Source organism: Microcebus murinus, chromosome 16 (assembly GCF_040939455.1).
Source record: "Microcebus murinus isolate Inina chromosome 16, M.murinus_Inina_mat1.0, whole genome shotgun sequence".
Classification (NCBI taxonomy): Eukaryota; Metazoa; Chordata; class Mammalia; order Primates; family Cheirogaleidae; genus Microcebus; species Microcebus murinus.
The window spans coordinates 52402545-52422575 of record NC_134119.1 but is presented as its reverse complement, the minus strand read 5'-3'; the positions used below and the strand labels follow the sequence as shown (position 1 = coordinate 52422575).

General features: G+C 58.4%; 1 protein-coding gene and 1 long non-coding RNA gene across 3 annotated transcripts in view; both read left to right on the top strand.

The window, feature by feature from the left end:
- Nucleotides 1-20031, top strand: part of SORCS2 (sortilin related VPS10 domain containing receptor 2) — a 516842-nt gene that overhangs the window by 74980 nt on the left and 421831 nt on the right. The window lies entirely within an intron of this gene.
- LOC109729698 (uncharacterized) lies at nucleotides 10273-19314 on the top strand. The gene is made up of 3 exons (XR_002221916.2): nucleotides 10273-10451; nucleotides 10736-10776; nucleotides 19070-19314. It is a non-coding gene; the product is annotated as an uncharacterized LOC109729698 (long non-coding RNA).

Below are 20031 nucleotides of genomic sequence, written 5' to 3'. Positions count from 1 at the left end.
AGACAGTGACCCGGGGTCACCGCGCCGAGGCCAAGGGGAGCCCTGGAAGCTGCAGGCCTCAGAGGTGGGACCGCTCAGCCCCTGCCAGGGAGAGGTGACTGTCAGCGGGCAGGCGTTTCTCCCGCGGCGCAAGGGGAGGGCGGGGACCTGTCCCCACGTGCTCAGCTCCCTGGCACGGGGCCGCCTGTGAAGCGAGTGGGCGGACAGCGTGACCCTGAGGTTGCTGTCCCCTCACGTGTGTCCAGGGCCACGGGGTGAGTGACTGCAGGTGTGAGCACCCGTCCCAGGCTGGCCCTGGCCTCAGGTGTCCCCCAAAGCACCGAGCTGCTGCCACCGTCACCCCGACCCTCTGACATCACCCCAGCCCTTTGAGTGTCTCCGCACTCGGGCTCTGCACTCAGACCCGCAGGCAGGCGGGCGGCGTTCGGGAGCTGCACGCTTCGTGCCGGCAGAGGGGAGGCCACGTGCTTCTTGGGAAAGTGCCTGCAGCACCTTCCGTGGAGGTGCCACTCTTCTCCGTGATTGAAAGTAGGTGGCGACTTCCAGGCCTGGGGTGCGCGGTGCTGGAGCAGCGGTGGCCATGGGGGCCACTCCGCAGCCCGAGGCGGGCGCCACGCTGAGGCCGCAGAGCAGAGACCTGCCCCTCCGGGCGGCCCGCTGTGGCCCGAACGGCAGCCCCCGGGCCGTGGGTAGAGCCCGAGCTCCCGGCATGGCCTGTCCCGTCCTCGCTGTGCCACGTCCGATTCCAGTCCGAATCTGCTCTGTCCCTGCAGTGCCCAGGTGGTGGCGTTTCCGCCTGGCGGCCCCAGCCTCACTGCCCTCAGACGCTGGCCTGGCACCAGCCTTTCCTGATGCCCCTGGGTGCGGGGCCATGCACGCACACCTGGCTTCTAGCTCATTCCGGGGTGTATGAGTTTCCTGTGGCCGCCGTAACCGGTGACCACAGGTGGGGCTTAAAGAACAAACTTTCTCTCATAGTGCTGAAGCCAGAGGCCAGAAGTCACGGTGTTGGCAGGACCACGAACTCTCTGGAGGTCCTGGGGAGGGCCCGTCCCCTCGCCCCCAACACCGGCACCTGCCAGTGTCCCTCACCTGTGGCTGCAGCTCCCCAGGTCCAGCTCTGTGGCCTGTGGCCCCGTTCTCTCTGCCTTCTTATCTGCCTGTCCCTTATCAAGACTCCGTTGTGGGCGTCAGGGCCCACCTGGTAACCCAGGGCGATCTCCTCTGGGATCTTACTCACGTCCACAAAGACCCTTTGTCCAAATAGGCCACGTTCCCAGGGGCCACCATGGAGCCCGCAGTAGGCCTCCTGCTGAGGGCAGGGGCTGGCTGTGCGCCGTCCGTGCTGGGCCGAGGCTGCGGCCGTGTGACGGACCTCCCTCCCTCTCCTCCTCTCTCCCCTCCCTGCCCCCCACGGGCTGCGGGCTGGCCACTGTCTCCCTTTTGTGGGGGCCCGGGGCCCCACTGCTGCAGAGTGGGGGCCCTTTCCTGTCTCTCGAGAGCTGGGTCCGGCTCACCCCACGTCCTGTGCTCTCTGGGTCCCGGCCTGCAGGCTGGGCAGGAGCCGCCGCCGCCGGGTGGGGCCGCGTGGTGGGGAGACTCCGGACTTCTCAGGCGAGTGTCTGAGTCTTACTGCCTGAGACCTGGCCTTGATTTGGGGAATGTCTGTGAGTGACGTGGAGCCTGCAGTGGCCTTTCTTCCCCCCCCCCCCCGCCCCTCCTTCCTTCCAGAAATCTCCTTGAGTGCCTTCCACATGCCACGTCCCGTGCCCTGAGCCTTCCCAGTGGGATCTCAGATCGTCCCTGAGATCCAAGGTCTCCGAAGATGACGTGGAAACAGGATTTCCTGCCCAAAGGGGCACTCGAGCCCCTCCTTGCTCTCTCGCAGCCCAGCAGCTGTGGCTCCTTCATTCATTCAACAAACACCAGCTGTGCACCTGCTGTGTGGCCAGAGGTTTCCCAGCGTGTGGGGTGAACTGGACCCAGCCCTGCCCGCACCTGCTGCAAGGCCATCGAATGCCCCCCCTCCCCCACGAGGCCTCCCTATTGCCTGACCCCTGTGGGACGCTCCCTCCCACTCTGCTGCCTCGGACCTCGGTGAAGACAGCGGCCACGTGCTGTCTCTGTGAGTCCGGGACTGCTGTGCTGAGCCTGAAATGCTGGAGCCAGGCTGCCGGGTGAGTCCCTGCTCAGCCACTTGTGAGTCAGTTCCCTATGTGGACGGTGGCTCATCTCAGTGGCCGGGTCGTGGCGATGCAGAGGGAGCAGGCGAGGCAGGCTCCATGGGAGGGAGGGGCGTGCTGTAAGTGCGGGCTGGAGTCACTGCCAGCCTGGGGCCTGACCTGTCTCTGCAGCCCTCATAAAGCACTAAATAGTTTCTCAATAAATATTTATTGAATGAATCAAACTTCCTAATTCAGTGGAACATCTTTACCACAAGGGACGAGTGCTCGCTAGAATTGGGTAGGCATTTTCCTTTCCCCTAAGCCTTTAAAAACTTTGTTATTATTCTGGTATTACTACGGCTGCTAACTCCCCCCCCCCTTTCCCCCTAAGAGCAGTGTATTAAATTCACTGACTTTAATTTCTCTGCACAAAACACTTGCTTAATCAAGGGCAGCACCAGGGTGCTGGGAGACAGCCGAGATGGAGCGTGCAGGTTGTTACAGCTTGGGGGGGGGTTTCCAGGAGGGGACGCTTCTGCAGGTGAGGAAGGGCGGGGGGCGACCTCAGCCTGAGGCAGGGGGAGGCTGGGGCTTTAGGCAGGAGGCCTGGGACAGGGACATCCAGAAGCAAAGGGGCTGGGGCCTGGAGGCTGGCGAGGGCAGGTGAGGTCAGGGAAGAGGTGGGCAGGAGCCGGTGGGCAGCTGTGGGCATCAGCACCGCGGGGCGCTGTCCCGCCAGGCCCTGTGCTGGGCTGGGTGAGATCCCCAGGGCTCTTGGCCCAGTGCTGGGCCAGGACTGGCGACACAGGGTGCTGACGGTGTCCCGAAGGATGGTACTGTCATTCTCTGAGATGCAAAGGCCCGGAGTCAGCGAGACAGGTGAAGGACCCACCGGGGCGACTCTGGATGTGGGAGGGGCCCAGCTGGGCGGGGTGGGGTGCTCGTGCGGGAACACGCGGCTGCCGGTGAGTGTGGCGGGCTCACTGGTGTGCCCCATGAGACATGCCACTTCCTAGCGGCCCTGACCCCCGTGGATGCAACCTTATTTGGAAATAGTATCTTCACAGGTGTAATCCAGCTGAGGATCTGGTGCTGAGACCATCCTGGATTTAGGGTGGGCCCCAGATCCAACAGCCGGTGTCCTCCTAAGGGAGAGGAGAGGGAGATTTGGGACGCAGCGGGGAAGGCCACGCAGGGGCGGAGGCAGACTGGGGTGGCGCGTCCATAGACCAAGGCAGGCTTTTGCTCAGAGCCGCAGAAAGAAAGGGCCCTGCCAGCACCTTGATTTCGGCCCGTGATACTGATCTGGAACTTCTGGTCCTCAGAACTGGAGGAAAGTCTGTTTTGGTTGTTCCGAGCCACCCACTGTGTGGGGATTTGCAGAGCAGCCTCAGGAAGGGAATATATGCGGATGTGAAATCTCACCCAGAGCATCTGCAGTGCTGGGGAGCAGACCTGGGGGGGTCGCAGAGCAGGCTGCGGGAGGGGCCAGCACAGGAGCACACGTGTGGGCGTGCCCGCTCCCAGCTCCAGAAATAAACGCGAATGGCAGCTCCCTTGGGGCTCCTGGCTGCACCCGCCCCTCCAGGGTAGCTGAGCCGGTTGGGTCTACACTCCAGCACGAGGCACCCTGGAGGCCACCTGTGATTCTCCTTCTGTCTGTGCCACCTGGCTGCAGTCTGGCCTGGAGTCTGTCCCTCTGCGACGGCGGGCGGGACCCTTCTTCCGAAGGAGCGGGGCGGGGACTGCCCCTCAGTTCCAGGTTCCGCCCCCACATCTCCGAGAAGTTGGGTGATTTAAAAGTCATGTCTGCGGACTAATTGTTGCTAAGAAAATTGTTGCTTAGAACACTTAACCTAAAATTAAAATGTGCCTTTGCACTAAAAAAAGATGCTTCTTGGATCCATCAGTCCCCCTAACACCACTGTCAAGGAGGTGAACACCAAAATAGTTTTCTTTTTGTGAAGCGTTTAGCAAATGTATAATAAGTAGGAAGAGATTTCAGGACTTTAAAGGCATCAAGGAAAAAGAGACTTTTTTGTGAGTTAGAACCATGCACCCCACTGCAGGGCGTGAAGTTTACAGCTGGAAGCCCCGCCGCACCGTGCTGGCCACCACCCCAGGCCCAGCCGGCCTCCCGGCAGGCTCTGAGGCCAAGCAAGGGGCTGTGTGTGATAATCACGTCCTCTCCAGCATTCATTCATTCATTCACTCACTCATTCATGCCCCTGCTGGACACTGTCGTCTGTGCTGGGCAGACACATAGAGTGAAGCCGGTTTGTCATTTGGGGATCGGAACATTTCAGTGTGACAACAGGCTACCCCCAACGATAAGGCCACTGTGGGAAGCTTCACTGTGGAGGTGGGTGGCGCTGGACGGCCTCCCAGCTGGCCTCCTTCTGCGCCCTGCAGCGGCCGGAGGGTGTCTGTCAAAACCTCACTGCTGCTCCGGCGCTGTCACTCCTCTGCTCTGAACCCTCCTATCACTCCCCAGTGCTCTCAGAGAAAGAGCCAAACGATCCCAGTGGCCCACAAAGGCCTAAGGATCCAGCCCTGCTCCCCTTCAACCTCATCTCCTGTTCCTCTCCTCCCTGTCTCCCTCCCAACCACACTGGCCTCCCCACTGCTCCTGGAACCTTCCAGGCATGACCCAGCCTCAGGCCTTTGTACTTGCTGCCCCCCTGCCTGGAATGGCCTTCCCTGTTTCAGGTCAATGCCTGAAGATCACCTTCGCAGGGCAGCTTCCCTGGCTACTCGGTCTAAAATGCCAGTAGCCCTGGCCCTTTTTCATGCTTCCTCCCAGTGGTATTGTACTCCAGAGCACTTTTAGCTAAGACACGATTTATTTAATCATCCTGTTTATGTTGTGGCTCCCCTATAAAATGCAGACTCCACGAGGGCAGGACTCTGCGTGTTTGTTTTCTGTGGCACCCTTAGTGCCGGGGACAGGACTCGGTATATGATAGGAGCTGAATAAACGATTGCACGTGTGAGCAGCCTGAGGTCTTGAGGATGAATAAGAGTTTTCTGGGTGGAGAAGGGCTGAGGGTATAGCATGTGCAAAGGGCCTGAGGCAGGAGAGAGGGTGTGTGTTCAGGGAACAGGGAGGGTGGGCCCTTGATGGGGGACAGGGGATCCAGATGCAGGTTCTAGGAGGGTGATGGGCTCTGGGTGTTTGCTAGGGAATCGTGACCTCACCCAGAGGCGACAGGGAGGTCTCTGGGCTATTTAAGAAGGGAGGCAACATGATTAGCCTGTGGGAAGTGTGTGTGCTCCCGTGAGCCTGAGGGGAACATGGATAGGGCTGTGGAATGGGAGGTGCCTTTGATGACTTGCCAAAGTCCCCTCTTTGGCGAATTTGATTAACCATTAAGCAGAATTTCTTATCTCTAGTGCAAATCCATTTTAAGGGACTCTGCCCTCATTACCATGAGCTAGTACGTGGTGAGTGTCTGTGGACTAGGAGAGGCAGGGTGTCAACAATAAAAAGAGGTGCAGTCTTCACCGTGGTGTATTTAAAAATTTCAAAGACCATATTTCATCCCATCTAAAAACTTTCTTAGATGCATCATTATTTTGTTCACCACTAAGGAATGGCATTGATTATAAGCCACATTCTGATTTTAGAGATGTGAAAAGCAAAAAACAACGCAGGTCCTAGAATCAATGAAATATGTAATAACAGAATGTAGAGATATATGGTATAGCATGCCGTTTTCTTTTTGTAAATGCATCCAGTCAGATTTATGTTCTAGAGGACTAAATGAAACAGGCGTGCCATAAATCACTCGGCAGGTGCCCACACAGGCTTCCTTGGGGTGAAACCTTCCGGCACACTCCAGAGACCTGGCCTGGGAAGCATCTTGCAGGGAGGAGTGTGGCACCCCACCAGTGTGAACGGGGCTCAGGGATTTCCAGGGGATGGGCAATGGGAAAAGGAATAAAACCATCTGTGGCTGCAGCGCTGCCTGCACTAATTGCAATGGGACCCTGCACTTTGGGCTGAACTTCCGTCGAGGTGGGAAGGAATGTCTCTGCAAATAGAAGCCTGCAAAAGCTTCCAGTGTTTCCGCTCCAACCTTCCCCACCAGCCCAGACTCTCCAAGACCCCCTTTGCTCTGTAATCACCTCCCCTTACCCCTGAGGGCTTGGGACTAAGGTGGCAAAGTTCGGGGATTTGCCATGTGGCACGGCCACAGAGCAAGGTGTGGCAGAGTCCGTTTCCAGGGATGAGGGGCTGGCGGGCTTTTTGTGAGCCTTTGTGGGCTTAGAACTTGAGCTTTCAGAGCTGGGGAGGGACCTCCTGTTTTCGGTGGCATCTGGCTAGCAGCTTCTCCTGAGATCTCCCAACATCCTTTACGAATATTTAGGAAAACACAAAACAGACTCCAGAGCACAACATTGAAAATGTGGATTAGTTGACAGTATCACCTGAGTCAGGGAGAAAGGACATCTTCATGAAAAGCTGCGGATGGTGGGTGGGAAGAAGAAAATGGGCTCTCTTTGCCTTGTGTGTCCAGCATGGAGCACCTCGATTCTTCTCTCGTCTCTGTCCGCCCACCCCGCCTGGACCATATGGAACCCAACCAAAACCACGTGTCCACGTACTGTCTCTTCTGCTGCATCTAGGTGTGGCTCCCCAGGAGCAGACCCTGCGAGGAGAAAGCATTCGGGTGCACATGGCTTACTCAGAAACAGGGGCGGGAGGTGGGAGGGCCCAAGTGCAACGTGAGGCATTCTCGCTGTAGCCCGTGCAGGACTCGGGGAGACAGCGGGACATTCAGTGGGGTTGTCTCATGGAGGATGGAGGAAGCTGGAGTGCTTACCCGTCATTGGTCGAAGGATATTTCTGGAACACTGGCTCTCTGGCCAGGACCCTGTGTGGTCCTGCCCTGAGTGAGCTGGGGTTGCTTCCAGCGCCAGAAAGGAGAGCAAGGCAGAGAGAGGGTTTCTGGGAGGTGAGCAGCCTGCAGGAGCAAGAGCCCTGGAGAGGGCATTCAGCAGACGTGGCTTCAGCATGGATTTGAAACTGGACGTTGAGGTAAAATCTGGCTCCGTCCTTTGCAAGCTGTGTGGCCTTGGGCACCATCCTGGCCTCTCTGAACCTCAGCATACCGTCTGTCTGCCAACGAAGCTGGGGGCTGTGCCTCCCTCCCAGGCTGGATGCATTCAGTGCCCCGAGTGCTTGGTTCAGAGGTGAGCTCCCTAGGTGGGCAGGGGACACCCAGGGGACCATGTTGGGATGTCTGGCATGGAGCCGAAGCGTGGCCGGGATACACCCCTCACAGGCAGGATGGAAGCACAGAAACTGCCTTGCCTCGGACACCAGCCGCATCTGAGTACCCATCTGGCCTGGATTTATTAACTTGAAAATATTCCCCCTGTGGTCTTTCAACTTCTCTCCTCTCTTCCTGGCATCCAGTCACTGCCCAGCTGGTCTGAGAACAGGCCCAGTTGGCCAGAAATTAGACTGGGCACCCCTCTCATCATGCGTGGTTGCTGGGAAATATGGAAACGTAGCATTCAGGTGCACGGGTTTCAACTCGGCGCAGGGCTCCTCTTCATTTCTCTGTCATGGGGAGGGAAGGATCGTTCATTCCTTCATTCATTCTAAAATTATGTGTGCGGAGCGCACTCCCAGTGGCTCTGGTGCAGCACAAATTGGTGTCCCCCAGAGGGAGGGGTGTCAGGCTGGTCCTGTGAAAGGTGCTCCCAAATTTCTAACGGGTTGTGCTCATGAGGTGTGCTCTGCGGGGCTGCCGGGTGCTTGGCGAGATGATGGATGAACCAGCGCCTGGCGCACCTGCATGCTCAGGGAACGCCAGCTCCCTAAGGTGACACCTCTTTAGTGCTGACACATTTTCGTTTCTTTTCATTTAATCATTTTTGATGAGAATCTTTCCAAAATGTATCCTGTAGTTTTCTGAGAGTAAAGGGCTAGCTTAGTGGTTGCCAGGTGTGTCCACTGTCTCCTCGTCCTTCAAGTGGGAATAGGGGTCTGGTGCATGGGCTGTCGTGCCCGGGGCTTTAGAAGGGCAGGTAGCTGGACCCAGCAGGTGCAGCACCCACCTGGGACACACATCACAGCGGTGTGGTTCTTACGGTTTGCACGACTCAGGGCCGAGCTGCAGGGTAAGGGCTTTGCTCGCAGGCACTTTCCTATCTAGTGCAGGCAGATCCAGCGGATCAAGCACAAGAGGGGCTTGATCCTGTCATGTTGGGCTCAGGGCCGAGCCCTGCAGACCGCCTGGAGTCACCTGGTCTCCGCCCTGTGATGCTGCCAGGAGCCTAGGCTACACAAGGGGGCCAGGTGGCCCCGACCGAGTGCAGTTTACAGAGCTCACCTCCTGTAGAATCGGGAGGCCAGGCTTTCAGCCATCACTTCCTGCCGCCGTTTGTGTATCTGCCTCTGGAAGCTCTTCCCCGGGCCGTGCCATGCTTCTGTCACCCCGTGGTCTAGAGATCTGGATGGCAAACTTACTAGTGTCGTAAGCAAACCAAATCGCTTCTGAGGGACTGAGGCAGTGCTCCAGAAGGTGCATAAACTTCCATGTGGGATATGGTGACATTATTGTGCTTCTCTCCAGGGTCTGACTCATTTATTCACCCATTCATCCATCAGACTTACATTGAGCACCGACCCCATGTCAAAACCTGGGATTCCCAGTCCCTGTTGCAAGAGCGCAAGATCAAGTGCATCCAGACGAGTGCCCGGCTCGAGGTTTGGGGGGTGTGAGGCTCAGGGAGGAGTAACTCTCCTCGCCCCACATGGCCGAGGGAGTTTCCGTCAGTCACCAGAGAACGGTGCAGGTGTCTCTGCGTGAGCCGAGCGGCACTGCTCCAAGTTCCCTTGCAGCTGCCAGCCCTCTTGGAGCCTCTGTGACTCCCCAAAGCCCTGGGAAGGTGCTGGGGGCTGTTGCCACTTGAGTCCCACTTTACCGGGCGGCGTGTCTAATCTTCTGGAGTGCTGCTGAGATGCTGTGGGGCCATGGAAGAGAATTGCTGCTTCTTAGAAGGGCAGCCTGCCTGTGCTCTGTGCCGGGGAGCACCTGGCACGCGCGAGGCCTCGGACCCCCATCTCATGCTGCTCCCACTGGCCGACAAGGCGAGTGAGCCCTGGCTCCGGCTGGGGGCAGGTGTCCCCTCGCTGGCTGAGTGGGCTTTATGTTTGTCTGCTCCATTCATCCCCTGAACGCAAACTATCTCCTCCTTGGGGGGCCCTGCATCTGGTGAGGGGTGGGAGCCCCTCCTGCCTCCCCTTTCCCCAGGCCCCGGGAGAGGCACTGGGGACTAGGTGGGCCTGACTCTTGTCCACAGAACTGATTCTGCAGCCAGGGAGCTTCCTAAAACCCCTTCCCTGCTTGGAAGCTTCTAGCCTTCCCTGGACTTCCAGATGAAATCTAAGCTCCTGAATGCAGCTTAGAAGGCGGCCAGAGCTGGCCTCATCTCTGTCTACTTCCTCCTCTGGAACTTTCTCTCCAGCCACACCCAGTGGAGGAGGAGGACTTCCATTCATCATGTGCCAGAGCCTGAGCTAAGAGTTCAATGCATGGATGCATTCCACCCCGTGGGGAAACTGAGGCACAGAGAGGCTAAATACCGCCCCCCCCCCAACCAGATCATGTAGCCCATCCTGGTGGGGCCAGGGTTGGAAGGGAAGCCATGTGACTCTGAATTCTGTGACCAGGGGGCTGAACTCTCCACACCAGAATGACCACGTGGCTGTTTCCTGCTTTGGGGCCTTTAAACATCTCAGCTATGTTAACTCTTCCTCCTCCAGCCCCAGGACAGGCGAGTTCTGCCAGAGGCTTTGCCCAGATCCCAGACCTGGTGAGGGTCCCCGGGCTCCCTTCCTTGTGTATGGAGGTGGAGGTGGAGGGGGGTGGGGGGGAGATCCTTTCCTTGCTTCCTAAAGCCCATTATGAACATTCCTGCTGTGAGCTGGGAGGAAGGGTGGGAAGCTTGGAAGAGGGGAGAGAAGGCAGGGACAGGGGCAGGGCAGGGGCAGGGCAGGGGCAGGGCAGGGGCACGCTTCTTCACACCAACGCCCCAGTGAGCAGACGGAACTGGAAGCGGAAGGTTTCTGTGGGCCTGGCTGCAAGTGCTTGGCCAGCGGGGGTAACCAGGCGTCCCGGGGAGAATGTGGAGCTTCGAGGATCACAAAGGTCATTTGGGTTCTGGAATTTCAGGAACAAACCAAGGTCTCATTATCTGCCCACAGAAACTGGTGATTTGCTTGAAGGTCAGAGGAGAGATCATGAGATTAAGTTAGAGGAATGGATCGCGGTATGTGGTCTCAAGGCCACTCCCTCCCACCCTGCTCTCGAGCTTCTGGAAGCAGAAGCAGCCCCCACCCGCCCACTTCTCCTCCACCCCTCCACCCACCCATGCTCCTCCGTCCAGCAACCCACCCCCCTGGGAGCCCCGCTGACAGACCAGCGCGAGTCACGTGGAGGCCTGCAGGGTCCTCAAGCCCAGTCTCTAACCCTCTGTGCCTTGGCCTTTCTGGCACCAGTAAATGAATCATTTCCTGGAGCAGAATTTATTCTCCCCAAATCCTTTCCTTTTAGAAAATTGTGCTCTGCCCTCGCAGGTGGACCGGACGAGTGCTGTGAGTAATCCCGGCCCTGTCTGAGCCCCCTTCTGCCCTTCAGCTCTCATGCCAGCCCCATTCCGGGCTTGACGGGGCTGAGGCCCAGAGTGTGCCATGGCTTTACCTGAGGTCACCAGGAAGTAGATGTTGCTGCAGGACCTGACCCCATCCCCTGCGTGGCAGCTCTTTTGCCTTCCCTGAACTCGTGCAGCATGGTTGGGCTGCCCTCGTGTCCTGGGTCATATTCATTCTCACGGTAGCCTGTGGAATAGCTACGCAGCCCATTTTGTAGGCGGGGAGACTGAGGCTCACTGAGGGTTGCTCAGGCCATCCTGCTCTGGCCCCTGCAGCCTCTGAGATCTCCCACCTTCCTTTGCGGAGCACTGGTGTCCTGGCAGACACCCGCCTGCACCTGCAAATGCAATCAGTGCCCTCGGGGCGGGTGATGCGGGTTGGAGTCTGGGCGGGCAGCAGGCGGTGCAGCGGGACGGCTGCCCAGGGAGGTTCGGTCTGCTGGCCGCCTGCACCAGGATGCACAACCCAGGAAGTCCCAGCCAGCGTCCCCGCTGCTCGGTCTCCTGCGGAATGCCCGGGGTGGCAGTTCCTCGGGGCCTGGATCTCCTCATCTGTGCACTGGCGCTTTGGACCCAAGGTGGCTGAGAGCTCCTAGCGGGAGATGGCGCAGCTCTGCAGTATCTGGGGCGTGGGGTGGGGACAGGGAGGGGCGCATCTGAGCGCGCACCTTGGCTCCCCTTTCAGCTGCTCACCACCGGTAGGTAGTGGGCCTGATGGGTCAGCCCGTGTGACAGATGAAGACACCTTAGTGCGGCGAGGCTCGGAACTTGCTGAATTTGCAGAGCAGTGGCAGAACCGGGCCCTCTCCGCCATCTGCGGCAGAGCTGCACCCTGGGCCTGGCAGGAGGTGTTGCCGTGGACAGCGTGAGCCCCACCTGGCAGAAGGTCCGCTTGGGCATCACGGGGCCTCTCACGCAGCAGCCTCCCTCCCTCCCTCCGTCCCTCCCTCCCTCCTTTCCTCCCTGCCTCCCTCTTTTCCTCCCTCCCTCCTTTCCTCCCTCTCTCCCTCCCTCCAAGCAGCCAAGTCTAATCGCATTGCCAACGCAGATGTCTACCTGGCGAGGACTTAGTTCACTGAAATGGGGTTTCATAATTATGAGCTTCTCAGGTGTCACAGGGCTTTGCCTCTAGTTTTAAATTGGGGTGGGGGTGAAGGCCCGTACTCGTGTGATAGCCCAGGCAAGTTGTTTACGAGGACGGCAATTTCCAAGTGGTGGGAACCAACCCGGGTCCACTTAGCACTCCCTTCCCCAGAGTTCTAGCTCGGCCTGTCAGGTGATTTGATCGGGCGCGCTGCCAGTTTTACAATGGAGAGGTCCCAGTGCACCTGTGTTTCATAGATCAGCCACATCCCCCGCTTCCCTCAACAGGCATTGCCAAGTGTCTCTGATGTGTGGGCCTGGCACGCTTGCGCATGGGGCCCACTGTCCTCGGACGGGACAGGCACCGCCAGAGCGCAGGCGCAGCCTCTGCGTGCTCCGCCTCCGCCTCTCGAGCAGAATGAATCTGTCTGGATGCAGGTGCTGGTAAAAGAGCTGGCTTACCTGCAAGGGATCGAACCTGGGGATTACCCGCTCACAAATCCTCGGAAGGGGATGAGAAGCATGCTAGGCCTGGTGCTCCAAGAGCTGGCTTCTGAAAGCCCTGCAGGGCTGGCTGCAGCTGGAAGCCAGCAATTGGCAGGTCCCTGTTCCTGGAACCACCTTGCTGGGCACCATCCACCCTGCAAGACAGCTGTCTCATACACCGCCTCTCTCCACCTAAATGAGGTTTTGCTCAGGTGCTTCAGCTTGGGGCGCTGAAATCCCAGCTGTGATCCCAGCTGTCTGCAGGGAGCCCCGGAAACATAGTTTAAGTGTTCTTCTTTGTTGATTTGATACACCCCTTCCCCTCCATTTTTTGGGTGTTGTTCAAAAAGAAGAAGTGAGGTGGCTTACAAAGATGTGAAAACAGTGTAAAAATAAAATCAGCAAAGACAAAGGCAAAATCTGAGGGAGCTAGGGACAGGCTCAGCATAGGAAGTGCTCCTGGTGTTGCTGCAGGTGGGCCGTGGATTGGGCTCTGAGCTTCCTAGAAGCAAAGTAAAGAGGGAAAGATGACTAGATAAAAGTGAAGCGGTTGCTCAGGAAACATTTCTGGGCTGAACGGTGACATCGGTGGTGGGGTGGGCCCACATCCTTGCAGTAAACGCAGGGGCAGTTTCTTTCAGCTGTCACTTACAATGGCTGGAATGCAGTGTGTCGGGAGGGCAGATGCTGGGATCTGGTCCGGCCATTGTTATGTCACCGCTCTGTGCGTCAGTTTCCCTCTGGCAAGATGCAGCGATGACTAGTACTGACCGAGGAAGGAACGCACCGCCACAGTCCGGTGAATGAAGTGAGCCGAGCCTGCCTCTAGGCCAGAGCCTGGTGCCCAGTGACTCTCCGGAAGCGTCACCGTGCAGTGAGGCAGGTGTCCGGCCGGAGCCGCAGCAGTGACTTGACGTGTGAATAAATAGCTGAGCGTCTTCCTCCCGCTGCTCAAACGGCCTGGTGCCAGAACTTACTTAAGTGTAAACCACAGAACAGCCGTGACACAAATGCAAGTCACTTGTCCAGATGTGCCTGGCCCCTCGGGTCTCTGAACTTTCCGAGCACAGCTCTGCAAAAGGAGATGTGTGGGAAAGCCCAGCAGAGAACAACTGGAGGCCTGCGGCGTTCTCTGTGCTGCATGAAACTATTTTTCCTTGTCGGTGTCACTGATGGCATCGGAGTGCAGGGTCACTCTCGTGACAGCTTGCGCTGCGCCCTGCTCTGAGATTGGGCTGGCAGCTGGCGAACCGCTCTCATGTCTTTGTGGCGCTCTGATTTGGCTCTTGGGCGTCCCCTCTCCGGCCCGCGAACTCACGGTGGTCTGAGCTCAGCAGCTGTGCTCTGGAGACCGCCCGCCCCTGCCCTCCCCTGCTGCCTGCTGCACAGGGCTTTCTCCACGCTCGGCAGGCTCAGGGCTGAGAGACGCTAGAGTTCATGCCTAGGACTCGCTGTGACGTGGTGGCCGGCGTCTGCTCCAGGCCACAGGACACTTCCAGTGTGCGCTGGGATTGCCACACACCTGCCCTGAAAGTGCCCCTTACCACTCTGCCCATGGGGCTCCCGGGCAGAAAGGAAACCGCCGTGGCCCCACCTTTGCCGCAGACTCATTCTCATCACAGGGCCCCGCTTCTCCACTCTCATCCTTCCGCGTAACTCAGCCCCGGGCCGCTTTTGTGGCCCTGTTCCCAGGCCCCACTGGTGGCCCAAGAGGGAGGCTGTCGCTACTGACGGGAAGATGCTGTCCACACAGGCTGCAGTTCCTCTGTCTCGCAGGTCCGAGGAGCCTTTGCCTCCAACACATGTTTAAATAGCAACATGCAATTATTCAGGGGCTTTCTGAAAGGCTGTGAGGTTTCCCAAAACTATAGTCATGGTTTAAAACAGAATCGGGCCAGGCGCAGTGGCTCACAGCTATAATCCTAGCGCTCTGGGAGGCCGAGGCGGGAGGATCGCTCAAGGTCAGGTTTGAAACCAGCCTGAGCAAGAGTGAGACCCCGTTTCTACTAAAAATAGAAAGAAATTAAGAATTAATTAATTAATTTAAAAAATTAAATTAAATAATTTTCTATATATTTTCTAAAAATATATAGAAAAAATTAGCCGGGCATGGTGGCGCATGCCTATAGTCCCAGCTATTCGGGAGGCTGAGGCAGAAGGATTATTTGAGCCCAGGAGTTTGAGGTTGCTGTGAGCTAGGCTGACACCATGGCACTCTAGCCCGGGCAATAGAGTGAGACTCTGTCAAAAAAACCAAAAACCAGAATTGGCCCCTCCACCCCTTTAAACAATAGGGTCTGGCCCTGTGGAACCTAGAGCAGGTGGTGGAGCTGGGATTCACATCTCAGTGGGGCTGGTCCTAGGGCCTCTGTTCTCAACCCCTGGCTATGGGGGCTTCATCTGCAAACACCGCCTACTTAGGTGCCCATCTGCTAGGACAGCTGGAGAGGGAGGGTCTGAGCATGTGGAGTGGGAAGTCTAGGTAAGAATTTATTCAACTACTAATTCATTCATTTATTCACCCATTCATTCATTCACTCATTCCTTCACTTACGCACTCACTCGCTAAACATCTGTGGAGTGTACACTGCATTCTACCTACCCTTCTAGCACGCCAAGGTGAGCAAGACCAGGTGCCTGCATCTTTGGGCTTCGCGTCCCTGAGGGAGACAGATGCTGAGCCAACACATGATGTATGGTATGAGGCGGCTGAGTTGTAGGGAGTTCCAGGACGAATGTCCCTGGGGAGGGCCTGGAGGAGGTGGGGACACTGATATGCGGTTCTTTTCTGGGCTGCTGTGAAGGGGAGCAGAGAGTGGGGTGAGCTGGAAGGGGGCAGGGGCAGATCCTCAAATAAGGATCTCCTTATTTGTGATCCTTCATTTAATTATAGCTGCAAAGGCCTCCTTTCCAAATAAGGACCCGTCATAGGGCGTGTGCATTAGGATGTGGACGTGTGGCTTTGGGGGCCCACCCAGCCCCCCACTGCACAGGATCTCACGTCCCACCAGAGCTCTGCAGAGGCCTGGCTGGCGGCAGTGGGTGGTGGATTTCGATTTTCTATTGAGAGCGTGGTTTTCTTCCCCGGGAGACGGGGTGGCCTCCTCGAGCAGGGGTGTGGGCCCCCCTTCCCTGTGTTTTCTGCTGCGCCTGGCAGCAGCCCTCCAACCCCGACATCTGGCGGGGGCAGAGGGAGCAGCTGGGGCTGGGGGAGGTGCCTGTGCTACCAGGCAGATTCTCTGGGGGCTCGTCCTTCCTTCCTCGCTGGAGCACCAGGCCGCCAGCAGAAGCTTCCAGAGCACTCTGAGCTGAATCAAATCTCCTTTTCTCTTAGTCTGGCTCAGGCTGCAGAGTCCCAAGGGTGCAGGGAGTGTGGGGGGCGCTGGCTGCTAGAGCAACACTGAGAGCGAGTTCAAGACGCTCCCACGGAGGTGGCGTGTTTCTGAGATGTGCAGTGCGCCCTGATTTGGGCGCCTGGCGGGAGGCCAGCAGCCGGGGCTGCAGCGTGGCACAGGGGTCTGGGGGCCGGGCCAGTGCCACCATCCGCCATCACCATGGCTGGGCACCGTGCTCCGTGCCCCACCCAGAGGCAGCTGCCCTGCCGGAGGCTGCCTGCCTCCCAGCCATCCTCCCCTCGCCTCTTCGTGTTGGGTGTGACAGACGTCCCCCGCCCTGCCGCTGAGCTTGTCAGCAATCTCCTAGAGTCGCCAGCTGGGTCACCGGGCCTGGGTTTGTCCTCCCTGGGTGACTCGGACCCTTGTCTTCTCTCGTGAGGAGTGGGGAAGGGGGAGATGCCGGATGTGGGCGCCTGGCCAGGGAGACGCTGCGGGGAGACCGGGCCTGTGTGGAGCAGCGGAGCCGGCCCGCGGCGGCCTGGGCACGGGAGGCAGCTGCCCACCGGGGCGGGACAGAGGGCCGTGGAAGGAGGGGGAAAGCGATCTGCGAGGCCTGGAGTTGCAGACCCGTCTTTCCCGGCTGCTGCTTCTCTTCTCCCAGGTGCTGCCGGCCGCCAGGACGAAGGGCTGCAGGCGGGCCTGGCTGGCGCCAGGGCAGGAAGGGGACGTGGGTGCCACTTGGTCCTGGGCCAGCCCCTACATTTTACTGAGGGGGGACACGGGCCTGGAGAGGGACGTGGTCACAGTGGCAGAGGCCTGAACAGAGCTGGGGCTCGAACCCTGGTCTCTTGCCTTCCCGCCTGGCACTTTCCCCTTCGTGACCCAGGGGCTGCTTCTGTTCATGGCCTCAAGCAGAGCTGGCCTGGGCAGACGGACGGAGCAGGGTATCTAGGCAGACGGGGGGCGGCTGGGCCCCCGCCACGGAGACTGAGCCTTGCTCTTTAGGCAGCAGGAGCCATGGAAGGTGCCACAGGAGAGTGTCCTGAGTGAGCGTTGGGGGGTGGATCTGGTGACTGAATGGGTCTGACTGAGACGACACCAGTCAGTGGGAGTAGAGAGAGGAGCAGGGCCCAGCCTGGGAGCCGCCGCCTCTAGGAAGCCTTCCTTTCTCTCTTTTGGGTTTGCACGGCTCCCCGTGCTGCCTGGGCCGCCGCCTCCTGTGCTGACTACCTGTGCACTCCCCGAGGACAGGACTGGGGCTCTCCCGCCTTCCTCGTGCTGGATGTGAAGTCTCCTTAATAACCCGCCCACGGGACAGTCCAGATGATCAGGGTGGAAGACACGCTTGGGAAGAAGCGCTCTGGGTGTGAGCGACCGCGGGCAGGGGACCGCCAGGCCTCAGGGGCTGACACACCCTGGGAGGCTCCCGGGCTCCCAGGCAGCTGTGCCTGCCTTCGGGACCCTTCCCTCTGCGAGAGCCTCCCTGGGCTCTCAGAGCGGCAGTCAAGCCCAGGAGTGGAAACCGTGCCTGCTGGAAGATGTTGGGGGGCTGGGGACACTGCCCTTTGCCGCGGCACCCAGGTTGGCAGGTGGGGTGGCGCGGGCCTTTCCTCTTTTGGTGGCAGGAGCCCCTAATTCACGGCCGTCTGCACTTAGCGTGGGAGGGCTGCCCTCGGGGTGGGGGGCTTCCTGCCATCCTCGGGAGAGAAAGTCTGATTTTACAAGTTCAGAGTTCATCCAACAGGTTATTTGTCTTTTTATCTCCAGAGAGATACTATACTCCTGGTATTGACTGTCTTTAATTTGACACTTGACTGAGAGAAAAAAAATAGCTGCTTATAATTCCGAAGTATTGATCTGGTGTCCGGGGGCTGTGGGTTTGTGGTCTTCCCGTCGAGGGGAATAAAAGGCCAAGGACATGGGCGAGTTTTTAAAGGTGGTTTATACTTTGAAGGAAAGGCTGTTTCTTTGCTATTTTAAAAATGTTTTCTTGTTTGGAGGAAAAGCATTTAAACCGTCCGTATAAGGCGGATCTGAGGCCGCCTCTCGAGGCCTTGTCAGCCTCCTGGGTGCGGGAGCCGAGCGGGTTCCTCGGCACTGACCCTCCCGATGGCGGGAGGCCCTTATGGAAAGTGGTTCATGCCATTGGCTGCGGCTGATGCTCTCAGACAGCATCCTCTGGGGTTTTGAGGCAGCGCTTAAAAATTTAAGCGCGTGGCTACGTTAACGAACAAGCTCTGTTGATCTGCGGAGAAGCTCCGTGACAGCTGGGATTGTCACCCACGTCCCCGGGTGGTGCCTGGAGGAGGAGGCCAGCGGGCCGTGAGAACTGGAACCCTCCTCGCGACTCTTGGGGCTTCCTGCGTGTCCACGCCGCAGCCTGAGAGCAGGGAGCCTTGCTGGGTGCGGGCCGGCCGCTACCTCAACTGACACCCCGCGCGTTCGGGGACCACGGTGGCCGAGGGGGGCGGCTCTGTGTCGGCCTGCGGGGGCTGCCCGACCACGCCCACAGACGGCGGCTTGAACAGTAGAAACTGGGTTCTTGTGGTTGCAGAGCTGGAGGTCTGGGGCAAGGTGCGCGTCGTGGCTCACAGATGGCTGGCCTTGTCGGCGTGTCCCCACGTGGTGGAGAGAGAGGGGGATGCCTCCTTCCTCTCATAAGGCCACAGTTCTCTTGGATTAAGGCCCTGCTCTTACCACTTCCTTTAGCCTTAATCATTAATTCCTTCTTACAGCCCCTGACTCCAGATACAGTCACATTCGGGCCTTAGGACTTCAATATGTGAGTCTGGCAGGGACACAATTCAGTCCATAGCAGGGTCCTCGGTGTGAGCTCTTCTTGGTTGACATGGTTGCTGCCCCAACCCTGCTGCTACCTCCTCCAGGAAGCCTTCCCTTCTCTCCGCTGGTTTTCCATGGGGTCAGTGGTGCTGCCCTGGGTCACAGCCGTCTGTGTTGGCCTTACTGGCCAATGGGTCCTCCTCCTCTGGGCTTAGCACTAAGGTTAGACTTGGGGAGCTAACAATGGAAAACTACCTGTTCAGGTCAACCAGGTGTAGGTGGTACACCTATACCTTTCATCTGGAGAACCCAGATGCAGTTTGGGAAGCATTCCTTGAGAATCTGTGTGCTTTCTGGATTAGCGATTGAGGTTCCCTCCCTCTGGGCCTTCGCAGGTGTAGGTCTTGGTACCCCGGAGGCCTTCCTTCCCCTGCTTTCGTCCACTTCTTTTCCTTGGGATTCAGCCTGGCATTTCCTTCTCCAGGAAGCCTTCCTGGAGTTCACAGCTTGGAGCCCACGGCACCGTCTTTGACATCACGTATCTGTGTTCAGTCCCTTGCAGGCCAGGCCTGGCGGTCATCCCCTATTGTTCTGCAGTGCCTGCCACCCTGCCCGGCTCCGAGTGGGCGCTTGGTAACTATCTGTTGATGAGTGAAGCCTCCTGGTGGTGCCTGGGATGGTGCCTAGTGGGCATGTGATCAATGTCTGATGACCGGAATGCATCGAAGTCAGCAACGTGGACCAGTGGCAACAGCTAAAAAGACCGAGCCGCAGTTAATAAAGCCCTCCCAGACCTGGACATGAGTGAAACATCACAATTTATGTAAAGCTTTTCGTTATAACTCCGCGGGAGTCTCCTCCTGTGTTAGCATTTTCCAGACTCTCCTATCAGCAGCACTTCAAGGATAAAAGCTGTGAGTCTCAGGGGTGGCATGGATGAACAAACATGGGCTATTTGCACATCCCAAATGGAGGTGGCAGCTGGCAGGTGGCCGGTCCTCCCCGGTGCCATGGGGCCTGGCCTTGGGTTGTGCTTTCTAAGGATCCCATTGCCATCATCACCTGAAGCCACCTGGTTGCAGCTAGGGGACAAGGACGAGCATTCCCTCTGGTTGCCAGAAAAGCAGCCCTCAGAGTGGACCCAACACTCCCGGCGTCTGGGGGAGGGCACCCACGGGGTGGGGGTGGGGCTACCGTGCCTCCCCAAGTGGCTCTGTCCCAGGGCTGCAGGCAGCTGAGTGGCCGGGCTGGCCAGCAGCTGACCGCAGGCTGGGCGGGTCCAGTCCGTGTGGCCCAGCACTCGCACCGCATGGACGTGTGGAGATGTCTGGGTTTGCTGGGGAGCAGGGAAGGCCCTTGTCCCAGCTGGCACTGGCACCAAGAGCAGCAGGACCACAGACCCGTAGCTGCAAGGAACAAGGGCAAGGACTTAAACCCTCTCCTAGACACCCCTTCCCGACCTTCTTTTTAAATGCCTGTTTTCCTCTCTTACTATAGCAGCCATGCCAGCTCGC